General features: G+C 33.3%; 1 long non-coding RNA gene and 1 other non-coding gene across 3 annotated transcripts; both read right to left on the reverse strand.

The window, feature by feature from the left end:
• Positions 1-1,929: 1,929 nt before the first annotated feature.
• On the reverse strand, positions 1,930-19,186 carry LOC118889753. Of its 2 annotated transcripts, XR_005018612.1 has the most exons (7): positions 18,193-19,186; positions 18,009-18,105; positions 15,992-16,711; positions 5,950-13,336; positions 5,438-5,552; positions 4,719-4,874; positions 1,930-3,017 (listed from the first exon to the last, which is right to left on the reverse strand). It is a non-coding gene; the product is annotated as an uncharacterized LOC118889753 (long non-coding RNA). The 2 variants fall into 2 exon arrangements; XR_005018611.1 differs by having other exon boundaries at positions 18,009-19,186.
• On the reverse strand, positions 16,426-16,499 carry LOC118891568. The gene has a single exon (XR_005019123.1). It is a non-coding gene; the product is annotated as a small nucleolar RNA SNORD107 (small nucleolar RNA).
• Positions 19,187-19,861: the final 675 nt, after the last annotated feature.

Raw genomic sequence — 19,861 nt, forward strand, 5'->3', positions numbered from 1 at the left:
TTGAGAAAGGATAGGGACACTTTAAAAAGACACAGAAGCCAAATGTGGGATAACTTAAAATTTTTTTTAAAAAACTGAGTAATGTAGTAGATATCCATCTTTATGCATAGGATAAAGAAAATATCCATGAGTCTACACTGAAATGAATAACTGAAAAACTGAATGGAGAAGAATGGACAGCTCCAAATAATTGGACAACTCCAATTAATAAAATGTAGGATTGACAGAATTTTTTTAAAATCATGATTTGACAGGAAACCTCAATAAATGCTAAAATTAGCATATGCAAGTATCATAAGAAACAGTACTTGCGGTATCTTTCCCAAAAGATATTTATTAATTGCAACACTAAGTAAGCAAAGTAACATTGCTAGTCATAAGGCACTATCAACATTATGTGATCCCTAGTGATGAACTGAGAACTACAACATTTCTGTAGTATTCTTGCCAAAAGTATATAACCTCAAACTCAAAGAAAAAAATCAAACAAACCTATACTGAGAGACATTCATGGTTAAGATATTTGCAGATTCTTCTAGTGTCAAAATCATGAAAAGGAGACTTTGACAACTATATGTAATGTTGGATCTCACTTTGGATGTATAAAACAATCAGTTAATAGTAGTACATCAATAGAAGTCTCCTGTTTTAGATAATTGTATCCTGCATAGGTAAGATGTTAACATAAGAAGCTGGGAAATATTAAAAACCCAGATGAACAACAACAAAAGAAACCTATGTACTACTTTTGCTACATTTTTGTAGGTATAAGGTTATATCAAAATAGAATTAAAAATAAAATAATGCTAGTATTTCTTGTTTTCAGTCTACTTCATGAAAAAAAATACTCAAAACAGTTTTGATAGAGCCAATAAACCAAATATAAAATTCCAACAAAAACAGAACAAAATAAAGCTCTTTGTTTAGGATTATCTTTTCAGAAAGTGCAATTAAAACTATAATGACTATAATAGGGGAGAATATAATAGAAAAATGAACAAAATTTAGTTCACATATTCACTGGATGTAAAATGTTCATTTTTAGAAAAATTCAATTTTTAGCCTAATCAATAATTATAATGGCAAATATGATCAACTGCAAAACACGAGACGTTTTATTAAACCTGTCACCAAATTTGGTGAAAAATCCTTAATTAAAGATATAAAAATTCCTAAGATGACCCATAAGTACTTACAAATTGTGAAAAAAAACCCATAATTTTGGAATTTCGATGAAACTGCATTTAAAAAGTATACAAATGGCTTTCCTATATCAATATGAAAATAAACTAAGTGTACAATCCCCATCATTACATTAAGAAAACTATGAAATGCTTGGGAATGAACTTAAAAAAAACTAAACTAGCAGTATCCCAACATAACAATTTGATAAAAAATAGAAAGACATACCTTGCTGTTTGATAGGAAGACTCAATTTTAAAGAGATCTATTCTCTCCTAATTAATCTATTAAATTTGTTGCAAATGAAATAAAAACTGCATTATTTTTTCCAACTTGCAAAGCAATTTTAAGCGTCAATTGAGAGAAAAAAATGCAAGTACAGACAGGGAATATTCTGAAAGAGAAGAGAAATGAGATAGAACTCAATGGAATAGGTAAGACAACAGTAATTTTAAAGTATCAATAGAAGGTAAGGCAAACCAATAAATAGAAATGCAGTCAATTATATGTCGGAATTTCTATATGATTATGGTAGAATTGAAAATAAGTGGTAACTACTTAGGTTAAGGTGAGTAATTTGAATATGTAATGCTTTAAAACTACAGTAATGATTAATGGAAAGAGAAATAACATGACAAAATAGTTGATGCAAAAAAGAAAATACAGACCAAGAAATGATACTAATGCAAACGTGTTTTTTAAGAAAAACACAAAACTCAAAAGGCATAAAGCACATGATTATATTTTAATACATAACCAAAATACAAAACACCATAGTAAATTGATAGCAATAAAATATGGTACTTCATTTGCACTGCATGACAAATGGTTAACATCCTGAATAATAAATGAGTTCTTAGAAACCAGTAACAAAGACATTGATATATCAACGGAATGGAAAAAAAAAAACAGAAGAAAATGAAATAACACAAATGACTAGTAAGGATTAAGCATATATGAAGATGACAGAGCTGAACAGTAACAGAAGAAAAGCAATTTCTTTGTAATACCATATTACCAAAGGTTAAAAATGTAACATGTGTACAGTTTTAGGAAATATACCCACATAAACACTGGGGAAACAAGATTGATGAAGTCTTGTCTGTATAGTAGGGAAAACCAGTTTGGACTCAAAACTATAAATTTTGGATACCCTAGTCCTAGCAGTTCCAATTCACTGGAATTATTTCAACAAATTAGTTGGATAAATTTACAATTTATATATAAACCATGTTTACTGTGTAGAAAATTTGTAGCTAGTATATAGACCTCCCCAAAAAATAACTTGCATATTAATTTATCAATACACCCAAAAGGATGTGCACAAAATTTCATTAATAGTAGATAACACAGACAGAGGTAGCAGAATTAGAAGAGGAAAAAAGGCATTTAAGTAAAATATTATACTTCACAAATTTCCATGTCCTTTGAAATCTTGAAAAAGATGATTTTTTATGAGTCAATTTTAAATTTCCCTGTGATAAATGAAAATTTTAAAAATGTGCACCTAATACTTATGGGAGCACTCTAATGAAGCCTTGAAATTATACCATCCTGAGCTTCTCTGTGTAATAATGCCTCCATCATTCAAGCTCCTGAGATTTAGTCCAATGGCAACAATGAAAACAGTCAACATGCCTGGTTACAGTTCTCTCCACTATCACCCTTTAGGTCACTTTGAAACTTCAGCCTTCTCAGCCTGTTTTTGCGATCTACAGGGAGTGTCCATTGCAACACATCAATGAGGAATCTCTATACATTATGAAGACTGTCTTTGGTTTTACTGAAGATGGTGGCAGAAGCAATGGCATCAGTTTTTCCTATTCAGTCATCACCTGAGAGGACACATTGGGGAAAAAAATGGGAAAAGTTTAGTAGCATACTTCATGATGCAACAGCTATTCTATTATGAAGAAATAACAGGTGGATCAAAATTCATTTTGGAATTTTCTAACAATGAGAAAGCCCGATATTGGGAGTCTTTCTTCTTACATCTTGCTAAATGGACTGATCCTTCAAACTTTCTCTTCATGTTGCCTGTTTCTTTTTTACTATGTATGGTTTCTTGTATCTCCAGATCACTCACTCATGATATCATGCAATCTACATACATTTCTGTACAAGAAACATAACAGTGCCTAAACATTGCAATGAAAATAACCAAGGAGCTTAGTCCATTTGACAAGAAAAACAGTAACTATATTAAAAATATAGAGACTACAGTGGAACTTCGGAAAAGATTTGGCTCCTGACCCATTCATTATTCCAGAGTCCATCAAAATTGCTGAGTAGGTACCTCCCAAAAAACCATTAATCTTCTATTTAGCTATGATTTATCCTGAGGAAAAAAGAAACATTTTCTGATTAAAACTTTCACTTTCAAGGTTATCCCATGGACAGCAGGTAGGCAGTGAGGCTCTCTGAGAAAGAATGTTTAAGGAATTTGTCAGCATTCACTCTTCACAGCACATCCCATGAATTATTAACCTTCCTGTGGGGTATAGTAAAAAATGAAGGGAAAAACTCCTGGTGTGTTAAAAGCAGGGATTCAGTATGTGTTATAACATTATTGATTTCATCAACAACTGTCCCCACTCATTCTTTTTTTAACAGTTCCATAGCTTTTGTAGTTCTAAGATTGTACCTTTCGGTATCAACATATTGCACCTGGGCCTTTTCCCTTTTGCATTCCCCAAATTGACTTAATTCAAAAACCAAGTTAACTTTTAACTTCTTATCTTTTGCCTAATTTACTCCCCAAATCACAAAACAATTCAGTAAGACTTTATTTTATGCCAGGTAATGAATAAGACGTTTGTCGGAGAGGGATTCTGAGTGTGAGAGAAGTAGAATTCTGAAAATCAAGGACCACCCCCCAAAAAGAAAACAAAACAAAACAAACACTACTGAAGCACCACATTTGTAGCTCTTACCTACTGTGCCTTCTTTCATCTGGTTTTACAAGCTGTCTGGGTCTGCAGTCACCTTGGCACTATCCCACCATGCTATGGAATTTTGGTTGGCCATACGGCACCATTAGCCAACAGAATATGGCATAAAAGATGCTACATGACTTCTGAAACTAGTTCAGAAAGGCCATGCCACTTTCACAAGGCTCTCTTCTAACACTTATTTTTATGATTCATGTGGGAACCTGGCTGTGTGAAGGTACTCTAGTTGAAAGCCTCAGCTAAGCCCAACCTTCCAAGTCATCTAAAACCAGTGCCAGACGTGAGTGAAAAAGTATCCAGAAGACTCCAGTGGTCTGAATCACTCTCAATCATTGGATTGGGCCTTCCCAATTGATCCCACAGACATTCTGGCAGAAATTTTCACCCACAGAATCCATGGAAATAACACAATAATATATTATCCATAACTAAGTTTTAGGATAATTTGTTACTTATATGTTCCCCTCAACAATATCCACTAGCTGCCACCAAAAATCCATCAAGCTTAAGAAAAGCAGAATAATCAATTCCTGTCTAACCAAAGTGCCCCTCCCTGAATCAAATGAGCACTCAAAGTGTCCTTACACAATCATTATCGCCAAGGGGTTCTCCTGGGCCCAGGGATGGATGGGAGTGATGAACACTTGAAAAGAGGAATACTGCCAACAGGTCTCATGGTACCAATTATTGATATTAAAAACAAAGATGGCAAAAGTGTCTTTTCTTGGAACTATCATCTCCCTATAGGGAAAAACAAGAAACATTATAAGGTAAAATACATAGCATTTTGACCAAACACTGAAGTAGCAGGTAAATGGAGGCTCATGTTGAACTTTGTTACAATTTCAGTTAAGGCTTAGTAACAGTTCCTCATTAATCAATCCTATAGCTGATTCAACTCTCCAACTTCAACATGACTTTATTACTACTACTATTCTATATCAGTATCTTTTTTAGGTTGCCACGAACTTCTCTCTTTATCATACCACAAAACTACACACGCAAACACAGCTGGTCTATTCTCTAATTTATAATTATTAAAATATTGATCATTTCCTTTATAATATTAGTTGTCATGTTTAGTCATAAGTAAATTAATTGAAGGAAGGAGTAAGTAACCACCTACATTATTCACGGACTCCATCTTTAATAAAATTATATTTTTAAATAACTGGTTTACTTATTCTCGGGAATGTTTGTAACTCAAAGATACTCAAGAACAAAGTCTACCCCCAGTGTTATTTTCCTGAGCCTAGCCAAAATCTCATCCTAATACAGCATTTCTTGATCCAGAACCTTCTTACCTGTGGTTTACAGTTGAGATTTACAAATTAAGGAACTTCACAGGAAGAATGTTCCTGATGATGTCAGGCATCCTCAGGTTATCTGCATGTTATGTCTTTCTTTCATCATGTTCACCTGAGAAGCAAGTACACAATATTTGACTTTAGAACTGATAGGAATAGTGAATGGAAATAATTAAACTAGCAAATATGACTGCCCAAAGAGACTTTTTTTTTTTTTTTACTTTTTCACCTTTTCAGAGTACCTTTAGCACAAACATTGAGACTACTGAAACATTTTTCATGCCAATTCTGAATAATCTAAAAAGCCATAAAGACCTATTTGAAATCCTTCTGACAGACTCAACTACCGTAAAAGAAAACAATCCATTCTCCAATTATGCCCATTACTAAGAGTAATTCGAGTTTATCCCAAGAGATTCCTCCCCCGTACAATATGCCACAAATATGGCACTGCCTTATAAAATTACCCTTTGTGTTGGTCAATCCAAATGTAATTGTTTAGCACCTACCTCAAATGCCATCTTCTCCCTTCTTTCCGTGGATAGTCCAATACTCTGTTTCACTGTGTAAAACTCTCTGCCGCACTAGCACTAGTATCTAAGTCACACGCTCTTCATGATCACTCAAAAACTATTCGTAACAGTCACTGGGAATACAAAGTTGGATACAACAGCCCAACACTCCCGAGATGTCAATAGGTAACGATGAAGACAGGCACAAATTGGTTGTATCTTTAAAATTTCCTCTGTTGTTTAAATGTTGCTTCTGAAATACCTTTAAAGTTTTAAAGGCAGAAAGTGGCAGCAGTCCCTTCTTTTCTGATCTATTTATACAGTAATGTTAAAATTTTGCCATGTTTTTCCAGACAACTTTCTATTCAATAATTCACATTTGCATTTTAGATTGCCATGTAGCAATACACAAATATATAAACAATGTTTTAGTATTTAACTTACGCATGTACAAAAATTTCAAAAAGAATGCTAAAATAATCACCATTGTAGTTAACACTAATGAGTAAGCATTACTTAACTCCATTATCATGTCTGAATAATCCCATTCCCAAGGAACAGTAACCATTAATGTTTCAAACAGAAAAACCAGAGGCATATGGACACACCTCAGCACAAACACTTAGTTGATATTTGTACAAAAATGACAATTTAAAAATCAACTTAAAACACCCTTCAATATCAGAATACTTTTCCAGTGTTTGAATGATATTCATATGAATTAGCTATCATTACAATCATTCTTTTAATGATGTGTATTTCATACATTCAAATTATTTGTTATACTTGGTCTATAACATACTTTCTTCTTTATGGATTTGAGAGTAGGAATACATAAAATCCCATCAGCAGATTATATCATTTCCAAAATTTTACACACTCAAATTTCGACTGTCATTGCCAAACTGTTGTTCAAAAAGATGTACTGATTACACTTTGATAATACTGGATAGGATTCTAAGAAATTTTCGTTATTTACATTATAGGCAACTGAGAATAGTTTTAACATTGGTTACTGATTATAACATACAAATTAACTACTCTCCAAAAAATTTTCAAAAGCTCTCAGAAAAATATTCATAATCCTGGAAATTCTGTTCTCATACAGATGTATATATGAAAACATTAAAAAAACATATCCACAGCTGCTTAAACATTTTATATAAAAATTAACATTCATTTAGATATAACATGAAGTGGGCTTCTACACGTTTAAGCTTACAATTGAAATACTATTTCCATTAAAAAAAAAAAACAAGTAAAGCAATAAGCTAATAAATGAGAAAGAACACTATCATATCTATACCCCTAAAACTAATTTTACATATGTACATGTATATACATTTATAATATGCATGCATATGCATATACATATATAAATTTGCAAATAGTAGGTTTATATAGCATAGCAAAATAACCATTACTTCAGCAATGTTATATAACTATCAATATACCTACGGTTTAAAATGACAATTCCCTTCTCATGTCTTCCTTTTTCTTCCTAAAGATGAAAATAAATCCCATGGGCATTTTTCTTTGTTAAAAGTATACAATCTAATCTTTTCTTATAACATGAGAACCTAAAAATCTGAAGATATGGAGACAATCTGTGTACACCTATCCCCAAAAACTCACTACATAAACACCAAAATGTTACAAAGCCCTAAAAGGCCAATTACTAGTTACCTATTACACTGCTAAAACATTTATAGAAGCCACCTCATGATACTTTACAATGAGATATTTACAAATTTGTACTTCGTGAAATTCCATGCATCTAGAAAAACTAATTTTTAAATGATAAATTTACTGTTATTTACAAGGTTGTCTTGAATGTTGTCATGCAGTCCAATTAAACACAAAACTGTATAATTCAAAGAGAATAAAATCTCCTCTGATTAAAATATGTAATGCCCTATCAGCAACACAACTACAAATTATGACTTGGCTTTTTTAATGTATAAAAATCCAAGCACTAAACAATGATTAAAATGTAAAATTTTCTTTTAGATGAGAACGCAAAAGTGAAAAAGTACCCTTTTAACTTTTGCTTTCCCTAACTCAACAGATCCCGAAATATGTATACAGCTCAAGAAATCCACAGTTCCATCAATTTCACTGCTGAGACATAAGAAGAAAACAATGAAACTTTACAGTGAATTATTTACAAAATTATACTTTGTGAGACTCTATACATCTAGGAAGTCTAGATGATAAAAATTAAAAACTCGTATCTGCCTATTTACAAAGTTGTCTTGAATATTGTCATGCAACCAAGGGAACACATACAGAACTGTGTATAGTTCCAGGAGGTAGTATAAAATCTCTCTGACAAAGTCATTTATTAATTTGAATATAAAGGGAAAAAAAAGGAAATACAAGGGGAGGGATGAGTAGTTGGAGCAAAGAGGATTTCTAGGGCCATTAAAATACGATGACAATGAATACATGTCATTATATGCTTGCCTAAACCCACAGAATGTACAACACCAAGAGTTAACCGTAATATAAACTACTGACATTGGGTGATTTATGATGTGATATGTCAATATGGGCTCATGAATTATAACAAATGTACCAATAGCAAATTCTTCTTCTATATGAGAACAGGGTAAATGCATAAACTTGTCAACATTTCCTCTTAACAACCAAACTAATATATGATAAATTTTGCGTAGCTCCAAGAGCCTGTTTGTCAACGTCATTGCCATGTTGATTTTAAAAGACAACAGTATCAATACTAACACGTTTACAATGAAAGTTTTTACAAAATTATACTTTTTGAGACTCTCAGTACATCTAGAAATACCAGATGTTTAAAACTAAATTATTTCTCTTGTCCCTTATTTACAAATTTGTCTTGGTTATTGCCATGTAACAAATGAACACAGAAACATTTCTATAAAATGTTCTTTAGAAAAATGAATTTCATCATGAACCTCAGCACATCTGGGAAAATAAGTTATACCTACATGTCCCACAAATAGAGGCAAAATTATATGTATATCAGAAATGTCTATATCTAGAAAGAACATGTGTTTGTAATGTAATTACATACACAGAAGTCTAAATGTCACTCAGCTAAGTGAGACTTAGTGTACCATTTCATTTCTACAAGAATAAAAAAGCTTATGTGCTATTAATTTTAGGTAAATATACGTTCAAAACTATGACAGAAATTTCTGCACATCTATTGAATTATATGGTATAAAAAACAAACATCTGATCTCATGCACACAACTACCTAATAATTCCCCCCTCCCATACAGACCAAGTATAAACACATAGGGGTCATGTAACACTTCTATTGGTAATAGATATTTTTCACCATTAGTTCAACATTAATATATTAATTGTGTGTGTGTGTGTGTATGGAGAGGGAGTTCCTAAATACCTAGGAAGTTGTTATAGAAGAGCTTGTCTGTTCAACACACAGCAAATGCTTCCCTTCTCTGTCCCAATATTTAAAACTCAAAAATTTGATTGGAATAAGAAAAACTGTACAAGTTTACGTATTTAAAAATATGAATGGCAATGATTTCTACACTTTAAACAAAGAATGTCTAATTACAAAACCTCAAGAACATAAAAACAAAAAACTCTCAGAAATCAAGCCTAATTCATGAAGATGCTTACTCTACTATATCTATGATCAATGATTACAACTTTAACATTTAAGTGAAAAGGTATTTCCAAAATTGACAAAAATTATATATCCAAAATTATTTCATGAAATAACATGTATCTTCAATACAGAAAACAAAGTAATAATACAATCCCGAGCAACCAAATATATCCCAAATAGACGTGGTTTAGCAATTCAATTTACCAAAACAGTGTTTTCACCTTTGTCTATCAGTTTGGTACTCACAAAATATATGCCTACTCAGCAAATCCTAGGCAGATGTTATTTAAAAAAAACCAAAACCAACATTTGTTTACCACATATCTAGCAGCCTCACAGTATCCTCCAGCAACTAAATAAAGTTCATAAACTAAAACCTCCTATATCTGCCCTCAAGGCCAAATGGTAATTGTTTAGGCCAAAAAATAATTCCATTCTATGACTTTTAATATCACTAGTTTTATAAAACACATATGTGCATGTATTCATATGTGTGTGTATATGTATACATAGGTATATGTTAGGAAATCCCTATAAGCCAAGGACTAAAAGTTTAAAGCAAAACTATTATATATTCTAACTATTTTATTAACAACCATCTATAAAAACACCCCTTTAGCTGGCCAATTATTAGCTAAGATAACCTGACAATTAGCAAAAATTTTCACTCTATATAGTTAATATTTTACAAAACATGCAGAAATTATAGCTCATATGCCTAAAAAACATATAATAGTGGTGTCTATTATATACACATAATACAAAAACATTCCTTTGGTCAGTCCACTATTTAATGAGCTCAGGTGTGATATACCATCACTAACATCATCCATAAAAATTTACAAATTGCCTATACAACTAGAAATAAGTACTTTAAAACAACAATTCACTATTTTCATTAAAAGTCAAATTCCACTCACAAATGAAAACTTTTCTAACCTATGCTATTTTACCACATGTGGAGCTTTCTCTAAGATATACAAAGAGCTGTGTTCTATTTGTACACAAATATATCTGAAAACTATAAACAAAGGCAGTCCAGTGACGTTTTCACCATGATGAATCCTGTCATAAAACAATGATATAGTTATACTAAATACTACACAATGTATTTCTCACAATCTAAAAACTGAGTCTAGTGATCCAATGAACACAATGAGAGGCTAAATGGAACATTTTTTTTGGCAAACAAAAATATTTCTATCCTATTAGGTTGGTATGTATTTACAATGATGTTTATACATGTAGAAAATTACAGGTTAAAAAAAAAAGAAAATCAGAGGTTAAACAAGAAAACATTATAACATTGTTTATAACAAACTGTTTAACAATTTCTACCAGAAATGAATTAATATTGATAGGCAATTCCACTGGCAAAACGAAAAAAATTCTACCTGTGTTTAACATTAGAATATTTATAAAATATTATGTAGATGCCCAACATCTGAGCATGGAGTAAAGCCCGTATGCTGTTTAAGAACTGTCTCTGTGCATATGCATATAAACACACAACCCTCCAAAACCCCCTAATTCTCTACCTCCTAAATTCAGCTTTTATTTACTTTTAATACAAAGTGGTCTAGAAATTCCTCTCAGTAGCCAACATTATATTCTAGTAACTGAAGTGCCCAAAATGTCACCAACCTCTATGACTGATAGGATGGTACAGCACAGTAGTCTTTCTACTATATACAAAGCAATTAAAAACACCCACTCAACCCTGATCATACAAGTGTTCATAGAGGCTCTTCTCCTGTGCAAAAATTCCATCATGATAAGACAATCTCATACCATACAAATTTTAACATAAAAATCATTTACAGGATAACATCTACAACCAGATAGAGCACCCTTAATAAAATTTCTTAGGTAACAATTGTATACAGAAAAATCCCCCTCCCCCAAAAAACCCACCACAATAATCCAATCAAATGATTTCAAACGTACATCATTCAGAGATATTCTAACAATCCTTATTTCTATAATCATGTATTAAAAATAATTCTTCTACATATATTAGCAAACTCTTTGTTAGCATTTGCAATACATTAAGAAATATCACAAAGCAATTATATTTGGTTATTTCATATACAGTATTCTCAAAATGCATATAAACAGTAATTAGTGCCTTCCTTTGCTTTTATGATTGATGTATTAAACATTCCCATGTCCTTCTCTTTTCTGCTATCCATAAACAATACAGAATTGTGTATAGCTTACAAAATGTCCTCAGAATCCCTTTCTTAAGTCTTTTCCAGAAGACAATTTTACCAAACATGTTTTTAGAAACTTCCTTAGGAAACAAGCTGCATTATTACAACATTCATCTTAAAAAGTATCTAAAAATAATAGATTTATGTTTATAAATGTAGGCCTCTGTACTTGAGTATTAGATTACAAAAGATTAAGCAAAGAAAGAATAAAATACAATAAACCCTTACATGTTGAATTTCATTCTCTTCATCTCCTAACATTCAATGAACAGTTCACACATAATCATTCACTGAGTATTTTAATTTCAATACCGTTACCCAAACACAATTTTTCTAAGTATTTAAATAAATTCATAAGGTACATATATCCAGTTAATTAGTTAATGGGATTAGATTTCAAGTTGTTTTAAAATGCCGTGGGGGAAAATAAGGTTTATCACATATGCATAAAAATGCAACATATATAGGGCTTTTTACTGGTAACTTTTGAAGGCAAGTTGATATTCCATGGCAAGGAAAATACTCCACCCCACCAATCCAAAGATTGCCAATGAAATGAAAATATACAAGAGCCAAGATGAAGTACAGGCCAGTATAAATCTCTATTTTGTCTGTAATTTTAAAGCTGGTGAAGCTTCCAGCTAAACTCAAGATCTGTTGTCCTTCCCTTCCTATCCACATATTCCTACAGGGTTAGCTTATGTTTACTTGAGTTTGTACAGACTAGCCAATACTTCAAGTTTTACCCAGCTGAAATAATTTTCAATTCAGTAGATACCCTTCACACACTTGAATCTTGGGGAGAAACCTGGAATGAGAGATGCTGTCCTGATGCTGTTGGATCAGGCAAATCAATACAGATTAAAAGATCTAGAAAATGTCTCTACAGGAGGGCCCTGGCCAAAGACCCCTTAAATTCGTATGAGGTGTAGACTTCCGTAGCAGTCCATAAGTACCATTGCTCAGGATACTCCAGAAAAATCTGCTCATCTATGTTAACAGAAAAATGGTTTGCGAAACTACCCTAAAATCATCCTGGGCTGCAATCACATTGTATCTTGCTGTGCAAATTTCTTGAGATTCTTAGGGATCAAAGGGTAAGAGGAAAGGAGTGTCTGAAATTTATGAATCCAAATGTTCAGCCACTAGAACTGGAAAATTTCCAGTTTTGACAGTGGCAAAAGATGCTCTAAATATTATCAGTTTATATAATCTTTGTCCTCTTCTCTGATTATTGCTTATTTCTAACACTTTTAAAACATGTCAACTGCAGATTTATGAAGGACATGATGTGGTTTCGTCATCTTTCCCAAAGACTGCTATGGCAGACAGATCAATTAGAGAATCTGAAGCTAGAAGTAAGGGGACCAGTTAGAAGTTTCAATATGAAAGGTAGCTCCAAAACAGCCATCTATATTGGAGTATCTATTGTGCAAAAAAAGATTCTAAGTTCCTGGATGAAATCCTTTGTCCATCTTTCTTAGGCTCCATTCATGTCCATGAATGATAGCCAATCACCTTCTAGTTGACATCATGTTTCAAATCTCTGTAAAATTGATAGTGAAATATATATTACACAATGATTTTAAAAGGATGTTTATGAATTAATTTGAGATATTTCCCATTTATCTGCCATTATTTTCTTTGAATTATCTGTACATGTGTTTGTCATTTCAAAAACAAGTATTCAAAGTCTTTTCTTTTACAATGAGTTGTAGGACAATGTTTAAGGTGCATTATAAAAACCAAGAGAATAAATAATCAATACATTTTGCCAACCTAAATAATATCACAGATGAATTTTCACATACTTTTATGTGGTCAAGTACTCTGTTAGCCACTAATAAGTAAACTCTGTTGTATATGCCTCAACAACTATGCCCTCTTGATTTCTAAGAGGTATGCTCTAGAAATAAATTCAAATAAAGACATGCCTTTTGTTTCTATACATGAAGATTTATTCTCCAGCGAGCTAGACTGAAACAGGGAAAGGTGTCCCTTAAGAAGAGACAACAATTTCTCTTTCCACCAAAGCCCCAAATCGAAATTTGGCACTCTCACATAAGTGAGTTGAAGGCAGTACCATCCAGGGAATTCCCTGGTGGCCCAGTGATTAGGACTCCACACTTTCACTACTGAGGGCCTGGGTTCAATCCCTGGTCTGGGAACTAAGATCCCATAAGCCACACAGTGCAGGCCACGGGGCGGGGGAGAAAGTACCACCCAATTCCCTGCTCCCAGGCTGTGGCACAATAAACTTCCTTGTTTCTTGACTCAATCTTTACAAAAAAAAAAAAAAAAATCAGAAAATAAAGGTTAAACTGGAAGCCAAATTTTGCCTATACTATAAGGCAAATTTCTTGTACCTTTTGTTCATTCATGTGTTGATTCTACCAGTAATTAAGACAACAATGTAACAAAAATGACTATCCATCAAAAACCTATTAGATGCCAACTTTTATGACAGGCCTTGGAAAGAGAACAGTCATAATGACACCAAGACCTCTAGTGAACCATTAATGTTTCATTCTATCTATGCACATTCTTGTAACCATTTTTCCAAAACTTGTCATGTTAAAATCTTAGAGAAACAAAAATATTATTCAGTAACTCAAGGCCTTTATAAAAGTTTCTTCATTGTGACTTCAGCAATTTTGGGGGATGGAATATTTGTATTGTTACTTTGACATCACTTAGGGCCATAATTCACTCTTTTAGTCGAGAAAACACCCCGTCTAAAATTCAAATCCAGTGTCCAGCCAAGTTCTCTAGAGTGGGTTATACATTATGCAAAAGATAATTAGAAAAATATAATGCCTGAATTTTCTGCCATCCTACAAAAGAAAAATCGGTATCACTGCAATAACTTATTCTCATAGTAATCATATCACAATTTTTTAAAATCCTCTGTGATTTCTTATTTTATTCAGTCCAAGCCATGGAAATGAAGTCTCCTTGTTTCAACTCTGGGTTCATTCTTCAGGTGCTATAGCATGGGGAGTGACTCTGTTTTGACTCATATTTTATATTCTTTACCACTTACAAACCTAGAGGAATCCCAACTAAAGTGACTAATTTTCAGATTTCATAAGTAAAGTGGACAGTTCATTATAACACTAACACTACAGAGAACCATCATTAGAAAACAGTACTAGATTTCAATAACCAATATGGCCAACAGAGTATTTATTTACTGCTAAGCTATAACATATTTGATGAAATTTCCCCAGAAAACAGGACACCTGGAAATCTATTGGTATTGCCAGTTTATGGTCCACTTAAAATGACCCAGAAGTGAATGCTTAAAATAAAATATATATGCCTAAATGCAAATTAATTCAAGTTATGCATAGTTCAGTGACTAAAACAGAATATAAACTGGATAAACCTTACCCTAAAAGTAATAGGTAGAAGTTACCACATCTAGGAAGTCAACACACTATTCACTGAGATCATATCTACTCTTAGAAATATTTGTTAAAACATCTACTGTTTCCTAGAAATTTTTGTTTATTGGTCATTTTTATGACTGAAGGGCAGAAGTCACAGAAACAAGGTTTCTTCATCTACCATTTGAGAAGTTGAATGAAGTATCCTGTAGCAAAAACCCAGCAGCTCCCCTGTACTAACTGCTCCTATTCACTGCTGGCAAAGATGGACTGGCCATGTGAACACCTGAAGCTGTATATTAACATTCACATCTAGAACAAACATAACTGGATTTCAAATACTGCTCTTCTAGTAGGCCTTCACCATGCAACTAAGCAAGAGAGGTACTCTCACCCCTATGAACTCAAACAGCACTTTATTTCCACTTTTGACCAAAAATGACTAAAATGTATCCCTATAAATACATCGTAAACTTCATGACAAAGTATTTAGCTTTTCTGAAACACATCCTGGTATACACTAAATAGCTATTCCCAGATAAGGGCCAAACTGACTACTGAGACTACTGAGTATTAAGAGTATGAAAACAGATTATCAGACAGCCCTAGATTCTAATTTCAGATATTTCACTAAAAGAAGTTAACTGTAAAGTATCTAATAACATTTAAAAAAATCAGTAATGTCATATTTCTTAAACATTTACTCTGTGATAGGCTCTGAACCCACTGACCAGCTGCAGGCAACTGAAGAAAAAAAAAAATAAACAAAATAAACTATCCTTAAACACCAACATCCCTGTGAGGGCACTTACCACACTCATTGCGTTTCATATGTGTTCCATAAATATTCTTTCTGGACATCACTTAGACACCTAGAACTCTGTCATTCAATGTTTGATCCAAGAGGTGGCAGCTTCCTTTTTATATGTCTTTGTTTCCATCTCGCCACCTGTGTGCCTTCTGAGATCCAAGGGTGAGCTCCCATTTTTGCTTTGAACAGTGTGTGTGGGCACACACACACACATATATACACACACATATATGTATATATATGTATATATAAAAAAAGAAAAAAGAAAATAATTAGCTCAGAAAAATCTATGAAAAGAAAAAAAGGGATGTTTGAAGAACTGGCAAAGTGTATGACTACACCTGCCATTTCTAGCTATTCAGTTTTCACATGTCAAGCCAACCTTTTCTGCCAAGAATAATGTCCTCTGAAAAGTCTATTGAGGCACATTGACTGGATTTCAGAGTGTCCTTTTAAGCTCAAATTTTGAAATCATCATGTTCAGACAAGGTCCTGTGTCATCATAAACCTAGCCAAGGCCTCTGCAATACACTCTTACTTTTTTTCTTTAAACAAGGTTATTTTACCTTGTGGTTTGGTCCACAAAAGGAGTGGTTTGTTTCTGTCCTAAAGGCAGCTAATACGACTTTTAGCCTCGTTGCAACACTACTGGGTAGGATCCACACTGACATTTCAGAAAATTCAGTGACCAAATTCTCTCTTCCTTTGGCATTGCATATGACTGCAAAAGTTTCAAGACCAAAGAAAAAAAAAAAAAAAAAAACCATGATAACATGCATTGCTTTAAGAAAATACAAATACTGAACATTATTATATTTATGGCCAGTCCCAAGGGAATTAGAATGCAAAGATGAGTAAAACAGAATCTGGCAATGTATTATAAACTGAATACCATGTATCTGAAAATTTCATGATACGGTAGAGGCTTATAACTGACTATGTGCTGAAATCAGTAAAACTTTTATTTGAAATTAATACAATAAAGTTTTTTTTCCTGATCTTTGTAAGATTTTGAAAATTCTAGACAAGTACTACCATTTTCACATAATTCCATAAATTACTTCTACCAGTAAAGACCTATAAAACAAAACATCAGTTTTGTTTACAAAAATTAAAGACTTCTGACCTCACTTATAATGTGGAATCTAATAAATCTGAAGAATAGAATGGTGATTGCTTCCAGGGGCTTAGGGGGTGGGGGAAATAGGGAGATGCTGATCAAAGGTAATAAACTTTCAATTATAAGATAAGTTCTAGGGACCTAATGTACAGCATGGTGACTAGTTAACAATATTACATTGTATACTAAAATTTTGCTAAGATGGTAGATCTTAAATATTCTCACACACACAAAAAAAAGAAATGGTAACTATGTAAGGTAATAGACGTGCTAACTAAACTTACTGTGGTAATCTTCTCACTATATATACACATTACAAGACATCATGCTGCATACCTTAAAATTATACAATGTTATTTATCACTTAGATATCAATGAAGTTGGAAAAAATTACAGGACTTTAAAATTTGACAGGATTACATGATTAAGTAACAATGAGTCTATGAAAGCAGGGAACTATGTCACATCTGACATGCTTTTATACCAAGTCCAGTTTACCTATCACATAAGCACAGAATACCACAAATAACTCAGAAGCATAAAGGTTATTTAAGGTAGTATAACTATTATATCCCAGAATTCTTACTTCAGCTTTAAAAAGTCCCAGAATTCTAATTGAAACTGTAAACCACACTGAAAATATGTATTGCTATGCAATGTGTATATATTTATGGAGTCACAGTTAATAAATGTGAACAGGAAACCAGGAAGTTGTTGTCTAACCATGTTTTAGATGAAACATGTATTCATTTAAATGCAGGAATGCAGGAAAAATTCTCAGGGACATCAAGTATTTACTTCCATGAATGTTTGCAAACTGAGTATACTGGTACATGACCCCAAAGGAACTCTGCAGAAGCTTTGAATTAGCAATCCATAACAAAATACCCACACTTACCTTATATCCGACATGCAATTACATGCATATCTGTGTCCCAAGTTTTCTTAGTATATTTCCCACAATTAAGAGCTCTCAAAAAAAATTCAAGGAAGCTCTAGGCAGAGAAGGATACTATTATCACCAAACAAAAACAGCCATTAGAAATAAGCATCTTGCAGAATCTAGAGCTCTCGTCACTCACCTCTAACTTACAAAAGAGGCCATCTTTAGTTAAGAATATTAGAGAACAAGTCTTCTTCAAATATGCCGTGACCACTCATGTCAAAATCTAAAGGCCATGCATGCCAGCAGATGTATACAAGGATGAATGTCTTCCCTGCAAAAACAGAAAAGAGTACCACAAATTATTTGAAGTTGATCCAGTGAGGAGACCGCTCAGAAAATAAGACTCTTTACATACTCTTGCTCTAAAAACTGAAGGTTGTATCTGTCATATATATCAGGGTCAATTTTATCCTAAGAGAATGGTTTTGTCTACAGTGTTCCAGATGCCTGGGGCTCTGATAACCACAGTTCCTTTGTAACATTCACAAACTCTGAAAAAAGTATCACATATGTATTATAAAAATCTCCTAAACCAAGGAAGGCTTGGCTTCTTTTGTTCCTTACCTCATAGTTGTCACTAATCTTAAAAACTACTTTGGGACCGACCACATAAAGTTGGTGCCAGCAACTGTAGTCATTTTGAAGGCCCCTTTTCTTCCAGAGACTATTACTTGAAAGGCCATGATTTAAAAGCTGGAAAAGGAAACACAAATACAACCTCTGCTGATAAACATCGAAGGAGAAGACACAATCAGACTACCAGTCTTAAATTATTAAGGAGTTACTACCAATCTTTAACTGTGGTATTTTACAAGCTAATTCCTACAATCAATAAGGACTCATTTATTGTCTAGTTGAAACCTTAGCTGTAAAGCTTAAAACCTCCTACCTCTTCCGTTTAAAAGTGATTTCATTGCTCCCTAACCAATTCTAACTAGATCTAGATATCTGGCCATTCCTTAACTATTTAACTGGAAGATAATGTCTACTTCTCTGAACACTTCCCATACATCACTAACTGATGCAGCTGGATATAATCATAATTTGTACTTAGGAGTGTCAACTGTCCCTGGCGGTCCAGTGGTTAAGACTCCATGCTTTCAATGCAGGGGGCGCTGGTTCAATCCCTGGTCAGGGAACTAAGATCCTACATGCCACGTGGCACGGCCAAAAAGTAAAATTAAAAAGAAAAAAGTGTCAACTGTATTTCAGAGTGTAAGGTATCTTTAAGTAACACAACTTGTCTCAAATATGCAGTCTCCCCAGCTCCCAAGACCCACGCTCTGCCATTCATTTAAAAATTTGTAAGTAAATACTCACTAGTAGGGAATGATGATTACTCCAGGATAGTGTCATCTCTCTGACCGCACAGGCACAGGGCACTGTAAAAAGCTCATCAACTGAGGTAAACTTGCAAGGAAAAGGAGTACCCTCCTATTCCAAATGCTTTGATTGAATGAACAAAGTCTAATTCAACACCACAGTTTCCTTCTATAGATGGCCTTACAAGGCCTTTCATCACATCCCTACTTTCCTTCAAGTATGTATGGCATAGTAAAGTAGAGGGGGCTATGTGTGAATCTTAGATGAACCACTTAACCCCCTGGGTCAAGTTTCATTACGTGTAAAGGTTATTACCTGACACCAGTCAGTGCACAAAGTCAAAGTTATGAAGCTGAAAAAAGTATCACAACCATTTTATCATAAGAATTAAAGAGAAAATTATTTAAATGAGTTGGTTAACAGGATTTACCTAATCCAAAATAACTTCAAGACCAGAAAAATCCCAGTCTTCACCTTGACCT

Source organism: Balaenoptera musculus, chromosome 2, assembly GCF_009873245.2.
Source record: "Balaenoptera musculus isolate JJ_BM4_2016_0621 chromosome 2, mBalMus1.pri.v3, whole genome shotgun sequence".
Classification (NCBI taxonomy): Eukaryota; Metazoa; Chordata; class Mammalia; order Artiodactyla; family Balaenopteridae; genus Balaenoptera; species Balaenoptera musculus.